Source organism: Taeniopygia guttata, chromosome 4 (genome assembly GCF_048771995.1).
Source record: "Taeniopygia guttata chromosome 4, bTaeGut7.mat, whole genome shotgun sequence".
Taxonomy (NCBI): Eukaryota; Metazoa; Chordata; class Aves; order Passeriformes; family Estrildidae; genus Taeniopygia; species Taeniopygia guttata.
The window spans coordinates 31,832,534-31,849,042 of NC_133028.1; the positions used below are offsets into that span (position 1 = coordinate 31,832,534).

General features: G+C 42.7%; 1 protein-coding gene across 4 annotated transcripts in view; it reads left to right on the forward strand.

Annotated features, from left to right (window-relative positions):
- The first annotated feature begins 6,007 nt into the window (after positions 1 to 6,007).
- IRF2 (interferon regulatory factor 2) overlaps positions 6,008 to 16,509 on the forward strand; it is a 39,552-nt gene continuing 29,050 nt past the window's right edge. For 2 of the 4 annotated variants that reach the window (XM_072928338.1, XM_030271268.4), the window contains exon 1: positions 6,011 to 6,311. The gene's annotated coding sequence lies outside the window, so the exon portion shown is untranslated. Of the gene's footprint in view, positions 6,312 to 6,996; positions 7,406 to 16,509 lie in introns of those variants that run through there. The other 2 variants (XM_004174812.6, XM_072928339.1) reach the window with 2 other exon arrangements.

A 16,509-nucleotide genomic window follows, 5' to 3' on the forward strand; every position in this document is an offset into this window, starting at 1 on the left:
AATGTGAAAATCCACTACAAACAGGAAGGTGAAAAGAGAAAAGTGTCTTTCCCCTCTACAAAGAGAATTGAGCTGTTTTTAACAATAAATAAGTTTTGAATTAATAAATCAAAGGATGTGTTTATACATTATATGAAGCAAAGCTCTTAATACCTGATTATTATGCTGAAGAAACATATTCATTCTGCTTTGTCAAGCCAATGGGCAACATAACACTTATCTTTATCTTCTACCTCAGTTTCACTGGGAATATTGCCATAAAAGCTTCCACTTCAGTGAAACACTCTATTGAAGCTGGGCTAAGCAGGATTACTTTCAGGTGTGATCTGCTGAAGCAGCCTGCCTCCCATCCAGGCTGTCTGTGCCAAACTCCACTCCAGCCCCGAAAAGTCAAGCTGCTGTATGTGTTTTTAAGGACTTCTTTCCTCCCTAAACTTTGCTGTGTGGGCCAAGAGATGTGTGTAACCAAAACTATTTCACAATGCTGTTAAGCAAATTCCTGGTTCTCTTTCTTCTCTCCTATTAAATAAAGCTAATTGTGTGCAGCAGACGAGCTGGCAGAGTGATGGGCTGAAGTACTGCAGCCAAACAAAAACAGTGACAAGTAACATGAATAGGCACAATAGTCCTCAATAGTGTTCTGCTGTGTCATCTATTTGGTTTGGGCTCAGGAGACAGGCTCTTCTCAGTTACCTGTCCTCCTGCAGCACCTGGCTGCAGCCAGACCATTATGATTGGGAAGGCATAACAATTTCCTAGTAGAATAATATCTGTCACAGGTTATTGTTTTGTCTCTCGGCTCTTTCTGACTGAATTTGCTAAGGGCTGGATAAAACAACACCTTTGTGAAGACACTTGGCTTCCCTGAAAGCACAAAAGGCTTTGAATTGCAATGGAAAAGTTTTATTTTGCAGTTTAGATAGGCTATTCTTTAGATATGTATGTCAATAGATTTTTCCATCTGGGACAGTTTTCTGTAATTATTACCTTAATTATTACCAACACAAACAAAACCACGCTCCCACCATTTCATTTCTTAGCAGTCAGAAGAACAGCACAGCTGGAATATAGAGCTGAGAAGTACTCCCTAGTTTAGACACCCTGTTAAGCCTCTCACAGGTAGTTGTCCCTGCTGGCACAGCCCAAACAAAACCAAAGGTAATATCCCACGGATGAATTTGCCCCGAAACCCGTTCAGGGAATTCCCTCTTTGTGCTGTGTGAATGGCACAGCCAGGAGGGCTCAGCCCGGGCTTCTGCCGCTGGAGGTGACACAGCTGCGCCCTGCCAGGACCATAGGAGCATCCCATAGGAGCAGCCCGAGCAAGCTGCACACTTCCCTGCAGCCATTAGAGTGGAGGGAAAAGGGAGGAAAGACCACAAAAAGTTTGAGTTAAGGAGCCTGGACTAAATCAAGGCAAAGAAGGAGAGGTGGGAGGTTCTACCCATCCACACTCCTGTGTGCATATTAACTGCAGATGCATGAAGGCTCTCCCTGTACTCGAGAGGAATTGCTCATGTCCTTTTATTTAAGAGACTATGTGCTCAATTGGGACTGAAGTGAGTTAATTTTTTTCCCTTCAGAGGCTGGGTAAGGAAGAAGAGACCCAGCTGTATCTCCAGTGTTCTAGCAACAAGCTTTAGTTTCTATGAATTTTAACATGAGCATAAATACTTCTAGAACGATGCAGAAAAACCAAAGCCCAGACAGTCCCTTTATTTACAACAGTACACACACAAAGTAAATTAAACAAGAAACCCCCAACTTACCAACCCTCCAACAAATGAAACTGATTTCAGAGGACAAATTACATAGAAGTTCTTAAAAGGTTAGTCAACACTTTTCCATTATACTTTGGGTGATTATTTGTGTTACACTAATATGCAAATACTTTAAATTCTTAGCCCTAAAAATCTCATAGGTTTTTTGTCTGTTTTTCACTTTTTTAAGAAGAAAGATGCCATTATTATCTAGTATCTAAAAATATCTGTGCAAAAGATTACATCACCATCAGAATGTTTTCCACAGAACAAATTAAAACTGAAAATAAATTTAACTGTGCATCATGTTTAAAAATGGGTGTAGACACTCAGGAAGATGTGGGTAATACTATTAAAGTAAAAACTATAAGACTCTAGCAATTTATTTCTTTTCTTAATACTGGCTTGTAACAAAAATTAGCTTTCTTATTTTAATGTATCAGAAAAATAAACAGATCCCCTGTAGGTAAGTAGGTAATCTTGAGTCTCAGCTCCATGAGAAAATTCACCTTCTCCAATTCTACATATGAATAGTCCCAATGCCTGTGACAGTGATTTTAAGAACCAAAATGATGGTATAATCAGCTCCACATAAAGACAGGGTAAAACGAAAAATAAAAGCAGCAAAAAGGGAAGATGTCATAAATGTTATTTAGCTTTTCAAAAATATTATTAAACTTACAAAACAAAATAATAAAACAAAACAAAACCAACCAACCAAAAACCACACCAAAATGGCTGGCATATTGCACATTTATTTACCTTCTGGAACTTAAGGGATTCCCAGTTTGAAGGTTTTTTCTCACAGAAATGAACTCCAGACTAGAAAACAGACTCATTTGTGAAGGAAAGGCAAGATGCTAGTGGAAACAACTAATTCCAGTAGCCAGATCCATAAAGAAGATGGTTAAAAGAATAAGTTGCAAAATTTGGCAGTTCTGCTGAGGAAAGGCTGTGGATAAGTGACACTTCTGGGTTAAACTCTCTGATTTTAAAGCTGCCATATCTCCCTGAAACAGCAAAATCACAAGAGTTAAAGTCTCTTTTTGGAGGGAATGAGTCACTGATGAAAGTTAAGTTTAAAAAATTAAAGCTCCCATTCCCATTCCCTTTCAGCATTAAAAAAAGGAATCACAACAGAAGATTTAACTTCTGGTATAACTTCTGATTTTGTGGTGCTAGGAGATGTGTCAGGAAAGGCCTTTGTCAATGCATAGAATGCGTCACAATCCTTGAAGGTGCTCCACTGAGATCAGGTGAAGGTAGTAGGAGGAAATGGCAAGAGTGAGCTGCAAGTTCTGCCCGATGGCTGGGCTAGCATTTCCCAGGGAAGCTCACTGTTTCCCTTAACCAAAACTAATTAATGTAACTCACAGCAATGGCACTTAGTGAATAGTGTCCTCTGAATGAGACATTAAATTATTAAAATGATGGTATTTTTTCTACCCAATATTTACTGATACATAAACTACAGTATTTTTCACAGCTGGCTTATTCTGCAAACAGATTCAAAGCACATACTAGAAAAAATAACAGCTACTGAGTATTGCAAAAGCCAGCCCAAGTCACTCTGCTCTTTGCTTGGAGGGAGGTGTTGGAGTAGCATTCCTGCCCTGAGACATTTGCAGGCATTTCTATTCAGGACTTTTTGAAGGGTACCAAAGAGGTTCTAGTCCCTAGAAATTTGTGGCTTTGGGGGCTATTTGAGGCAGAGTTGGTCTTTTTACATTTAATAGAACTCATGGAGTTTTTTTCTTCTGTGAATGTGTACAGGTGCTTTTTTGTGAACTACTGGCACCTCAAAGGAAGATGTCCTACTGTTTAATTACCTGCTGCTTGAAGATCCACCTCCTTCTGTTTGTTTTAAATTGGCCACCTGCTAGTTTCACTTGATGCTCTCTAGTTCTTACATTAGAAAAGAAAGCAAATAATCCACACCTACGCCTCTCTGCTCGTTATTTTCTCTGGTCTGACTGTTTTCTGTTGTTTATCACTTCTCCATCCTGTATAATCTTGGTCACTTAAATCCTTGAATCACTCTAACATTAGGGTGGCTCCGTATTTTTCATTATGTTTGTTACTTTTCTCTGGATCTTTGCTGTTTCTGTCACACATGGCCAGAGTCATCCTCAGGAGGCATGTTGCAGCCCTCCCCATTCTGTTCTTTGCGTTTCACCCTACCATCTCCAACTAGCTTTGGGATAGTTTTGGAGTTCTGAACCAGTTCTTCCATATGTTAGATCTTATTTCTAAGTTTCATTTCCATTAGTTATTTCTTATTTCTTATCCAACTGTTAGATCTTATTTCTGAGTGGGAACAAATTGGTTAGAAATGTCTCACTTTCAATCAGTTTATTTCTCTCTAATCCAACCCGGCCATATTAACCCTCTCCAACCTGGTCAGAGGGCACTAATACCCTACCATTATCCTAGTTAGACCTTAAGTCTGTGAAAATTTGGCTTTAGTTAATGGAGTTTGCTGATTTTGCTGCTTCTTTTGTCATGTAGTTCATAGCCCCTTTCCCTATAGCCACAGCCTAGTCTGACTCTCCTACATAAGCTGTGGTCTGTCATTACCATGTCTTGCTGAATATTTTCCTTCCCTGCACATTTATACAGTCAAAATGCCAGTTTGAACCAGGTGTCCCATAAACCTCATTCTCATTCCTCTGTGGCTTCATGGAAATCAGTCTTTTCTGGAAGTATCTAGGAATATTAGCCATGTGAGTAGGACCTTCCTTGCTTCTCTTGTGCAGCTGCTCTGGGAACCTGCGTCCCTCCACATGAATGTAGACCTCTCCTTACTGCTGGGAATGTTTCTATAGAAGCTTAGAAGGAGATGCTTGATTTTACTGTCCTAGTTGGCACCCTATGTCTTGCTTCCCACACCTCTTCCTTGACCTTTCCTACTTCAGGGGTGCACATGTGGACCACAGACACCTTCTAGGCCGCAGTGGTTTTTTTGGAGGTGTTAGATTACTGACATCTATGGTCTCTGCCAACCTAATTTATTTTGTGATAATGTTCTCAGTGCAAGGAAAGCCTTTTCACAACAGGAGGTCGCATCACCCACAAGGGTGGACTCCCTTGCTAGCTTGGTATCCTCTGCACATCCAGGGATGCTGCCACAAAGGATCCTCAGAGCACACAGCACCTGAAGAACAGCTCCCCCTCCATTTGCTGTACAGCTGGACAGCACACAGCTCCTTAACCACTCTCCTGTGCCACTCCCTGAACAACCCCGGTGTCCCAGCACTTCTCCCACCGCTGCCGGCCATGTATCATGTATCTGCACAGGGAGCTGCACTGCTTGCCTACCTGAACACCTTGTATGTGTGTGCATACAGCACAGATACAGACAGATATGTGTGTGAGGGAGATATATACACCTGTCTGTCTCCATATACAGCCTTTTGAAATTACTACATTTCATATTTCCTCCAGCCTCCAAGTGCTCTTTTCCTTTATCATTTATGGCTAGGGCTAGGAATGGCACATTGCAACCTCAATGGATTTTATTTACTGTAGTTTGAATCGGGATTATCAAAATCCTGTAGAAAGCTTTGGTCTCTACATTGACTCCACAGCTACCGGCAGTTTGTAAAATCTGTTGAAATCCAAGAGCCGTCTCTTTAAGTGAGCCAGCCGCTTGAGCCTCGCTGGGTTCAAAGGATCTCATCTATAATTGTCCTCCTTGTGAAACTACGACGTTGTACTTTTCCAAAGGCAACGACAGCTCTAGCATGCGCGTGTAGAGGACCGAAACCAAGACTCCCACCTCAGCAGGGGGGCTAGAGACGCAAGAAGCGATTCAGTCCGTGCTGGTGGAGCTGAGCGGCAGGGATTTCTCTCTGGTCCCCGGCAAAACCTGCTTTGAGCGCTGGGTTTGTCCCAGAACAGTGCTCCCTCGCCTCTCGCTCCCCGGGGCTGGCTCCAGCTCTCGGTGCAGTCCTGCGGGCCCAGCGCGTGTTGCGGGAGGCCGGGGATCAGCGGGAGCCGCTGCCGGGCGGGGGTCGGTGGCGGAGCCCCGCGCTGTGCCGTGCCCCGGCGCTGTGCCGTGCCGTGCCGTGCCCCGGCGCTGCGCTGTGCCGTGCCGTGCCGTGCCCCGGCGCTGTGCCGTGCCGTGCCCCGGCGCTGTGCCGTGCCGTGCCCCGGCGCTGTGCCGTGCCGTGCCGTGCCCCGGCGCTGTGCCGTGCCGTGCTGTGCCGTGCCGTGCCCCGGCGCTGTGCCGTGCCGTGCCGTGCCGTGCCCCGGCGCGGCGGTGACGGGCGCAGCGCTTCCGCGCCCGCCGCCGCAGCCCTGCCCCCGCCGCCTGCGCGGCCGGCCCGGCCCGGCGGAGAGGCGGGGGGATTTCCAAGCGGCGGCGGCCTCGCCGCTTCCTCTCCTTGTTTTGCTTTCGATCTGGCCCTCTCTCCGCCCGGGCGGAGGCACTGAACTTTTAGTTTTGCTCCCGCGATTATTCAGCGCCTGTTTTCATTTCCATTTCGCGTCCCCTGGCAACGGCGGTAACCTTGAGGAATTATATAAGGGCCGCGAAAACGGGCCGGCAAGGTAATTTTGAATTATTTGCTATATTTTTTTTCATAATTATTATTTTCTTCGTGTTTAATTTTCATTTTATTTTTCCGCATTGCTGCCGTTTCCGTGTGCGGGGCAGCGGGGGCTCCCGGGCAGATACGCATCGGTTTTAAAAACAAAAGGTCGGGCTACAGCGACCGGGGCCGAGCCCGATTCCGCGGCTACGTTTGAGAAGGGGCGGGGGGGGAAGGGAAGACGCGGCCGCGGCGGAGATGGAGCGGACGGGGGTACCCGCCGCTTCCCGGGTGGGGAGGGAGCTCGGGCGCACAGACAAAGGCGGGGGCGTTGGGTCGGGAGGGCCGCGGGCCGGGCCGGGCCGGGTCGGGTCGGGGGCCCCCGCACTTGTTGCGGGGCTGGCGGCTGCGGTGGCTCCGATAAGGGACGGGGAGCGGCGGCGGCGCGGGCGGAGGGGGGCGGGCGGGGGTCGGCGCGGGGGGGGGCGCTGCCCCCGCGGGCCGGGGGCGGGGAGGGGCGGGGCCCAGCCCGTCTCGCCGAGGGCCCGTTACACAAGCGGCGGGGCGGGGCCGCCGCCCCCCGCCCCAGCGCCGCCGCCCGCCGCGCCGGGAGGGAGCGGGAGCCGGGGGCGTCCGCATCCCACCCTCGGGGGGCACGGCACGGCACGGCACGGCAGCGCGGAGCGGGGCGATGCAGCGGGGCCGCGGGCGGGCGGGCCCCGCGGGAGCGGCGGAAGGAGGAAGTGGCGCGGGCGCTCGGCTCCCTGCGGGAGCGGCCTCCCGGGCGGGCACGGCGGCGCGGCCCCTTGCGGGCTCTGTCCTGAGCAGGGAGCCTAGCGCTGGACGTCAAACCCCAGGGGGAAGTTAGGAACAAGGATTTCCTTTGTGCGCAGTACGCAGGGTCAAATTTCCAGCGTCTTGCGATGGCTGGGATCGAATTTGCAAGTAGCTGAAGGGTTGGATCCCTCGGTCCAGATTCCCAGAGGTGATTAGGCCTTTGGCTCTTGTTTTGATTAGTGTGAGCTCCTAAGCAGCAGAGTCTGTGTCTTAACCGTAATTCGTTAGACACAGAGCTCAGATAAAGGAATTCCGGAGTGCAGAACTTTCCTTCCGGTAAGTGTACAGTTGTAATTTATAACCAGCCTTACCGTGCTAAGGTCTTGCAGACAGCATTCTCTTGAAGGTATGAGCAGTTGTAAATGAAAACTTCGGTTTCTGGAGATGAAATACAACATGTTTAAGTTTACAGTTATTTTATTTAAGTCTTAACAATCTTTGCAGAATGCCTGTTCGTACTATAAAAAGAGAGTTGAGTGGAGCAGCAACATTTAAATTCACCGTAACACAGAGACAGTCACACAAAAGTAGCAGAACTGATGCGTGAGGCAGATGGTCTCAAGCTGAATTGCTATCTTTCTTTGCCCCCAGCCCCTTCAGATGCATCAGTATCCTTCTTAGGCCCCTGCTTGTAACATGCTGCCAGGGAATTACTTCATGTGCCCCTTTTTGCTGGGAAAACATGATGAATGTTGTGAGAGCTCCAGCTCCTTAGGCACAGTATCACATCATGTGCCACACTGCAGCTCTTCAGCCTGCTGAGCCCTGTGTTATCTCCCTGAGGCTGGGGGTCCCAGCAGCTTGGCAGATGCAGGTAGAGCAGTCAGTCACTATTATTGTTTGGCACATATATTAACACTGCTACCCAGTTACTTGCTGATGACAGAAGTGACAGATTTTAGGAGATGTCAGTCTCTAGAGAAGAGCTGTTCATCACAGGCCATGCTGTGTGGAAATGGGTAGCCAAGAGGTATGAGAAGTAACATGCAGGCTGTTAGGAAGCGGGGGTTAAAGACCCCTTTCTCCATTGAGAAAAGGTCTTTAATGTGTGGGACCAAGTGGAGTTAGGGGCAGTTTTAATACAGAGTTGAGAAAACGATGAAAAAAAATGCTGCTAAGATTCAAGAGAAAATAATATTTTTTTTTTTTTTTTTTTTTAGTAAATAGAGTTTACATTAGAAGAATAGGTTTTATGTAAATAAATTTGCAGCCAGGCTATGTATGCCTTCAATGAAAACATGTGCTTATATATACTGTATCTATATTAATATATGTTTAAAAACCAAACGGTGGGGAAAGGCTGATGGATAAGGATTATAAAGTTTGCCATGACTCTCTCTCTTGAAGTGGTGCATCATCTTCATGGTGTTAAAACATCTTCATGATAGAATACTTGGAATATCAAAAACTTTGTGGATGCATATAGAGGACTGAGTAGCTTGCATGTGCATGATGTGGGAAACCTTTTGTTAAAGAGGAAGTAGCTGTTTGGGGAAGTAACATAGGGTCCCATGTCTTGATGTTCTAGGCCTGTGTAGGAAGAGTAGAGAGACTGGGGCTATGTGACTGACTGCCCAACCTAGATGTTGACAATAACTGTCTATATTAAGGGAGTGTAGAGAAACTCCAAGAGTAGGAAATATGATTGTTTATGAGAGGCCTCAGTTGCCCCCATGTAGATTATGTCATGATCCAACATGACATTTGCCCAGGTGCCAAAAACCCCTACTTTCTGGGTATAGCTTGTACAGATACACTGGGGCAAACAACTCTGGACAAGGTACTGCCCAGCAAGAATTAAGTTCAGAATTTTTCATTAAAAATCCCGCCAGTTCTGACATGACACTGATCATAATGTCTTTAAACTCAATGTTGTTTTAGGAGCTGCAAAGGCAAGAGTTGTTGTGGCAGTGTTTACTCTTCCAAAGTAGTTCTTCTTATAGCGAGGAAAGAAATTAATCAAATGGTGAGAGGCAGCCAAAAGTGTAAAACAGTTGCAAGTCTCATGTAATTCTGCAAAGACACTAATAGTAAAGGCTCAAAGCAATTGTATGTCACCTGTCAAAAATACCAAAAAGCTGAGCAGGCTGACAAGCAAAGTAAAGCAGCTCAGTACAAGTAAAAAGACATCTTTCAAATGTTAAGGTTTTGTCTTCAAATGGGAAAGGTGGAGAAGAACATTAAAAATGTGTCAAACACAATTAAGTAAGCCAAAGAGTCATGCTACTAAAGGCATGAGAACAATTAGAATATACTCTTTGAAGCTCATCAAACCCAGGAAGCTTGCTGATAAGTTATCCATGTGTAGAAGGAGTGCCCAAGGAAGATAAAGTCAGTGGAAGAGTGAAACAAATTCTCTAAGCCTTGCTTCACCAAGAAGGAGTTTAAGGAGATTCTTTTGCAAGAGGCTTTCCATTTTTTTTTTAAAGAGTGAACATGTCAAGGAATTTTCCAAAGTGAAGTGTCTGTGGGAGAGGGTATGAGAACAAACCATTGGGAAGGATGAAGTAGAAGGCAGGAGGTGATACTTGTTGCAGTTTTGAAACAACTAAATGGAAAGTTGCTGATATGTTGCCTCTTGTGTGTAACTCCTTGAGTATGCCTGCTTTGGTGTTCCAGAAGTGGGATGTGATAAATGAGCTGTCCCTTTTTCAGGGTTTCTGTGGAGACTCAGAACTCAGGATGGGCATTTTTGTTTGGCTGGTTGGTTGCCAAGGGTTAGTGAATGGGACTAGTGACCACGGGTATAAATGTGAAACAGTGACAAAGACTAGGCCTGACTTCTGTTGCCAGGGACTTGAGTGTCATGGCTTTTCCAGCGTTCCCTAAAGGTAAAGCTGAGCTGCTGTCTGGTTGATGCAGTCTTTACTAAAGCAGGGCCAGTTTCAAAGTGGGATCAGTTTGCTTTGGGCTGTGTAGTCGTGGCCAGTTTGCTCAGTGAAGAGAGGTTGTACCCCTCAGTCTGGCCAGGGCCCATGCCATTCAAGGGATGGAGGAAGGGATAGGTGGGAGTGTGACAAGTTTGCTGGTTGTATTAACTCATTTGGAGCATGAAAATCCCAAAGGCCAAACCACAAAGTCTGCAGAAAAATCTTACTTTGAAAGTGTGGAGGTAAGTTTGCAAATGAAGTTCAGTACAGACCAATTTCAGTGTAATATTGATGGAAGGGATTGCAATCCTAATTTTTTGCACACAAAAATGAGGCATGAACTGACTTTCTACTCAGGAAAAGAATCATAAAACTTGTATAATCCAATGAAAATATAAACTCTGTGCCAAGAAGTGGCTAATAAAGGACAGGACAGGTTAGGAATTATTAGGAAGGAGTTAAAAAAAGAAATAGAGAGCACTATCATGCCACTACAAATCCATATTGCTCCCCTCTCCTGATTCAGGAAGTAGTGAAATTTGCTGAGCTACAGAGGAGGATGTCAAAGATGATGAAGGGTAGGAAGGAGCTTTTGTGAAAGAGTAAGTAACTTGGAAAAGAAGTGACTTGAGGGACCGTGGGGATATTCTTTAAAATCATTAGTGTCATGAAGAAAGTGAAGAGGCAAGATAAATGAGATGCAAATAAAACAATTGGGAGGCAACTTTGAAAAAACAGATGTTTGTCCTGCAATACATAAATTGTGGTGCTCACAGCCACTGCGTGTATGTCAGGAGTTTACTCGGGTTCATGAGTGATTAGTCAGTCTTTTGGAGAGAAACTTGCTGTGCAATTTAGCAGTCAGGACAGTTCAGTATCAAATTTTGGGCACTGACTGCTGACAGAGAATTACTGCAGATGATGATCAAGAATCATTGCTGAAAACTGCTAGTAGAAATTTCCAGTGAGAAGCATAAGCTACAATCCATTTGCAGATAACAGAGAGAAGCAAGACCGCATATTGCCCTTTGTTACGCGAAACTTATAGCATAAGATTTTATCAACTTCCAGGAAAAAATTAGCCTATGATAATCCTGTTTAATTTGGGCTTGCTACCTCAGCCCTTGTTAACCTGACAACGGTTACAGTCAGGTTAAGTGTATCCTGTATGCATTTAACATTGCATTGGAGCGGTACCCCTGCAAAATTCCTCCGACATTTGCAGGATCAGAACCTCAGCTTCTATTTTGTGCATCATATATTAAAAGTCATAGTCCGTTTCTAGGTAAAGATACGAAACTAATCATGTGTTACTCCTGCTTATCTCTGTGTCTCATTTGTAAAGATTGCTCTTTTGAAACCTGATTCTTCAAAGGTCTGTAATGATTGTGATATTGAGGGCATAAACCATGAGGCAGTGTTTACAGAAGTTTTATTCTAGCTAGTGCTGCTATAAACTGTGATTAGTGCAAAACATTTTCTGTCTTGTCCTTTGAGCTCTGAAGTGCAAAACAAAACAAGAAGCAAGCTTAAAAGATTCTGGATACAGTGAAGGAGAGGAACGGATTTGTTAATTTGCATATTCCTCATGTATGAATAGCATTATGAAAAATACTGTTTGGTTTAATTAAATAAATTCCTCTTGGGGTTTTTTGTTTTTGTTTTGGTTTCAGTTTTATTTCATAAATTTTATTGGAATGTATGAAGGTTCTTCTTTGTATTGACTATGTGTAAACTCGTGTTAAGATTAAAATAGCCATTAAAGAAAAACTGAAATAAACAATTAATAGTTAGTGGAATTGAATCCATAATAATAAATTAGAGTTTAATGTCAGCCCCTGTGTATGTAAATATATATAGACAGATGTACATATCTACATATATATAAATACTTAAAATTAAGATATTTTGTATGTAGCATAAATAATACATTGTCCAGCACATACTTCTTATTGATAAACTGTGAAAAGGTTTTAAAATTTGCTCTTAAAGTTAGTGCTGGATATCTTTACAATCTCTTGGAAGCTCATGTAAAATTTCTGAATTACCTAGAATTTTTGAATGACCTAGAGAAGAAAGAAAGAAGTGGTAAGCAGTACAGAAATGTTTGATTTCTTAATTAGTAATATATTGCAAGCCTAGTTTTCTGTATGCCAGAAATCTTCTGACTCCTTTATTTGCTTGGGAGCAGATTGCATTAAATCAGTCTTCAGGACAACATTTTATCTTGTTGCAGTTTGGACACAGATCTAGGAGTAAATCTGCCTGCATGTGGCATATTGTTTCACCCCAGGTGCAGAATTTAAATTTTAACTCTTAGTTAATTTAACACGCAATTGTTGATATATAGGTTGCTATCTTTCAGGATAAGCTTGGAAGTAATAATTTTCATATTGCTGTGTATTAAAGAGTGGGGCAGATCACGGTTTTTCAGGTAACCTAGACAGGCTTGGTTTTGTAGCTTCCAGCATATTTCTGGTGTTAGAAATGGCGTTAAGGTGTGTCAAAATTGGTTAAATTTGTCCTTTGTTCTGAACTGCATGTGACAGTGGATGTTGTCCAACCATTTCCCTTTTATTTTAAGTACTTTTAAAAGACTTAGATACTTAAGATTAATACAGCACAAAAGAAGGAAGGGTTGCTTACGCATTTGGTTTTGAAAAGTGTGACCTGTGGTTAAGTTCTGTTTTTTTGGTATGTATGGAGGGATATATGTGACTTGAAGGGCCAGATAAGTGCACAGAAGACAAAGCCTGTACTGTAATATTCCTGTTGATATTGTATATTCACAGCAAGCCTCCCAGGCAAGGGAGGCTTACAGCAGGCAAGCCTCTTACAGCTTTATCTAAGCAAGATACTGCCTTTGTTGTTAAATAAATTAAGGTAGAAATGAAATTAGCTCTTTATGTGCGTTTCATGCATATATGTGTAACACATTTGGTGCATGATGTGGGCTTTTGTGTATTTGGTGTACTGGCTGCTCTTTAAAGGTGTTTTGTTGAATCCTGTGTTCAGGACTTTATATGATTAACTGAGACGTTAATCAAGGGGAAAATAGTGAAGTATTGAATTTAAATGGATGAAGCATATAAATCTGTAAAATCAAAACTAAACAGCTCCACCCCAAAACACTTTCTACAATTGTGACAACATCTTAAAAAGTTTATCTAAAATAAAAATAATTCTCCAATAGGAAAATGGGCAGGATAGGAGAGTAATGTTTTTAAATTACTGACAGCTTGCCTGTAGCATTTGAAATCCCAACAGTGTTACATGAAAAAGATGAAAGCAAAACTTGAGGATAAAATTGAAACCAAATATAAACAAAAGTGAAACCAGCTCCGTTGGTTTTCATTTCCCAATTGGCAAAAATGAAATAAGCACAGAGGAAAGAAGCATGAGAGGTTTAAAAATTAATTCAGTTTTACCATTTATTTAATGTGTCGTCTAAATTAGACGGCTGCATGGCAGTACTCCCTTAGCAAACTACACAACAGAGGGTAGGGGCTGCACTCCTGTTTTATCCTGGTGCCACTTTTCACAGCCAGAGGTCTGGGCAAAGGCCCTGCAATATGGGAAGTGGCATCTTCTTCAGTCACAGAAGTGCTGTTTTGAAATGCCATGACAAACACGTACACAGAGTACAGTGGAAGTGATGACATCCAGGATGATGAAAGGGCCTGAGCGCTCGAGTTTTAGTCATTTTGAGATTCGAGTTGCTAATAGAATTGGGTATAAAATACATGATTGGTTTGGGTTTTTTTTTTTTTTTTTTTTGCATTCCACCTTTGGGGTTGCCCACTTAGATGGAGGCAGATCAATGGTAGCCAAAAGATGTAATCCAGTATCAGCTTTGCTGATGGCATGAAATTACTGTGAATGGTTTCACTCAATTTCCACAGATCAGTCAACAGCTAGAAGAATGTACTTTGTGACGTTGAGAACTACCTGGTGAATTAGTCAAAAGATGGACAAACATTGGATGGCTGTGTAATCTGAGATACATTCATTTGAGATTTCATTTCTCCTTCTTCTGTTTAGATTTGAGATTTCATTTGTCCTTCTCCTATTTAGAGATGCATGCTCCTGGGCTGTACTGAAAAAAAGGTTGTGTGTTGATGAGAAGCTTGAACAATCTCTGCTGCGCTAAAGCTGTTCTGGGTGAAATGAAAAACTTTAATTCCAGAGGTCCAATTCTCACACATTTGAATACATTGCATTCAAGCATATAAAAACTAAATTTTTTAGATACCAGAAGAATTCTGAGATTTGAGATTGATGAGAGAATCCAAAGACGTCTAACTTTGTTAAGTTTAATGATATTTATGCAGCTTAGATGAGAAATGAGGATGAGTTGAGTTGTCTCACTCTAGCTCAATAGTATTTTAGGAAACTTCTGAGATAGAAATAGCTGCTGCAAATCACAAAGTGAGGCTAATTGCTGTTGGTCTGTGGTCAACACAAAAGCTTTAAATTAAAAGCACATTTTGTAACCAATCCTATTAACTATTCATATCCTTTATGTCCTGTGGCATAGGAAAGAGTAGCATTTCTAGAAAAAAGAGCATTAGATCATATCATTTCAACAAGCGTAAGTACAAGCATTTATTACTTAGTACACTTTCTGCGTGTACAAGAGAAAAATATTTCTTTCTTAAATTCTCCAGTGTCAAGCAGTATCTCTGTAATAATTAATTCCATTTATTTTTTATGCTTAACACATGTGTGTATTTCATGGTGCTATTTTTGTAACTGTAAATAGGTTCATGTGACAGACATGTTTCCAGCTCACAGTGGGTGATTCAGAGGATTCCAGCCCCCAAGTCTGTGCCTGCCATGATCTGTCTGTAAAGAAAGTGTCTACTAAGTAATCATAAGAGTGTTTTTTTTAAATCTGAAATAGTGTATACTTTTCTTGAATACTTTTTCTTAGAAGTAAAGGAGAAATTGCTATGCTGAAAGGGCCACTTTTGCCTCTCTCAGTGAGGTTAGGCAGTGGTAGTTTATGTCTTTTGCTGCTGGATCTGAGTGTTGTGCTAACAATTAGAACTTTAGGTAGCAAAGGTGTAGTTGTGGGTTAGCTATTAACTTCAGTGGTAGAAACTGCCCTTATCCAGACAATAAAATTAAAGCTTTAAGCAAATATTAAATCACACTTTAGTGTAGTGTGCAAATAGTTCTTGCTGTGTGTTGCAGAACAGTATGTTATACAAACAAAGGTAGCTGTGGGAAACAAGCCCAGTCCAAGCAAGGTGGATTATATCAGGTGCAGGTCATGGCCAGTGAATGTGAAAACTCTTCCTTGAACACATTTCTCAGTGTTTGCTATCTGGAATAATTTTTTTCTGCATCCTTGAGTGCCTCTAAAATGTCATTGACTTCTTGCAATCCTGTCTGAACCTCACAAGCCGTCATCATTGTGAGAACAGTGAGCTTAAGCACTTTTCTTTTACAATGGCTCTTTTCTAATGTATAGCACCCTATAAAGCACTCACCCTGTACTTAGGCAAAGCAGTGTTAGGCAGGACACTGAGATAAAGACTGCCCAGCTCTAAAAGGTACTCTCACAGTTTAAGATTCAGCTATTGCAAGTATGTGCATGCATAATTTCCTACTGCTTTCAGAGGGATCCATGTGGCAAAAGTGCTTGTTAAAAGTTTTAGGGATGTCTCCTGTAAACCTAGTCATGGAGCTCATGAGAATGCCATTGAGATTCATCAGTGAAGTGATTGTTTATAATTTTTTGAGCTTTAATAGCCTTCTAGTTTTCACTTTCCCAGACAAGTCCCTCCCAAACTTGTCTGAGTGAAGTATGGGAAAGTTACCACCTCTCTTTTAGGCAGCATTTGAGAGAAAATTATTTAGAAATCCCAGATACTGAAGACAAATCGTGGTCAGTAATCAGATGTAATACAAAGCTTAAGAAGAAAACAAATCATATATTTGACTGATTGTAAGTAATCAATTTATGGCTGCTTTTGAGACTGCTGAAGGAGGTGGCAAGGGATAGTGTCTCTTGTGTGTCAAGATATGTTGCCATCGTGATGCCACCAGAATCTGGCATCTCCTGTCTTCACTCCCTGCAAGACTTGAGAAAAAAAAAATGAAAGAAACCCCTAGGAAACAAAATATTCTTTTAAAGCTGAAGCTAAAGCAATAATTTTGGATTGCCACCAGACTAGCAGACATCCATGCATGTGCAGATGAGCATTGTGGCAAGGATACTGTGGAGATGATCTTTAGCAATCTGTTAAAAGCCTGGCCCAAATTCCCAGCTGATGTAGGTTGCTGCAATGCCAGAGAAGTGGATGTTCTCAGCCACAGACATTGTGTTCTTCAAGTGTGATGGTGTTCAACACAGGAGCCATCACAAGGGAAATTTCATTGTGGGTATTGAGAGGCTGAACCTTGCTTCATTATGGCTAAGTCCAGAAGCAAAAACAGAACAACCTTCTGGCTTTATTGTATTAAAATAAGATGGATTTTTTCAGTGAACTTCTAGTCTGCAAA